This window comes from Cicer arietinum, chromosome 2 (assembly GCF_000331145.2).
Source record: "Cicer arietinum cultivar CDC Frontier isolate Library 1 chromosome 2, Cicar.CDCFrontier_v2.0, whole genome shotgun sequence".
NCBI lineage: Eukaryota > Viridiplantae > Streptophyta > Magnoliopsida > Fabales > Fabaceae > Cicer > Cicer arietinum.
In genome coordinates this window covers 24,384,739-24,385,552 of record NC_021161.2, presented here as the reverse complement: position 1 = coordinate 24,385,552, position 814 = coordinate 24,384,739, and positions in this window count along the sequence as shown.

Sequence of the window (814 nt, the reverse complement as noted above, 5' to 3'; positions counted from 1 at the left end):
ATAAGAGTAGGATTTATGATGAGGATAGTCGTGCTGAAAAGGCACATTACCGAAACACTGGAAACATGAAGAACAAGAGGCCTATGCATCATAATAGAGGAAAACCTTACTCTTTTCCTCCTAGTAAATCCGGAAGTCGTCTGAATTATCAACAATACAGTTTTTCAGCTGGAAAAGAAGCTAGTAGTGGTAACGGAAAAGGAAATGGAAACAATTATAATTATGGGAGTGGTAGAGGAAACCCCAATGGACGAGGAGTTAGTAACGGAAATAGTAACAACATGAGTCAAGTCTCGTGCAACAACAATGGTAATAATGGTGATCCAGCTACTCTTATCTGATGTCACAGGTGTGGTAAGCAGAGTCACATGGCATATGAATGTAGAGATGCTGGAATTACTTATTTTAATTGTCAACAACAAGGCCACATTAGCACCACATGCCCCTACCCAAGGAAGACTCCACAACCTGGAAACCAGAGTTCCCAAGCCAGCCGACCTAAATCCAATGGAAGAGTCTTTGCCTTCAGTGGGGCAGGAACGTCTGAGAAAGACAACTTGATCCAAGGTACATGTCTCATAAGTGATACTCCTTTATTTGTGTTATTTGATTGTGGTGCCATTGATTCCTTTGTGTCTCTTGATTGTGTTAGATGTTTAGGACTACCTATATATCGTTTACAGTATGATTTGATTGTGAATACCCCAACTAGTGATTTTGTTGATACCTCTAGTGTTTGTCTTGACATAGTGTGTGGAAGGAACTTCCGATTTGACTTAGTGTGTTTACCTATATATATATATATATATATATC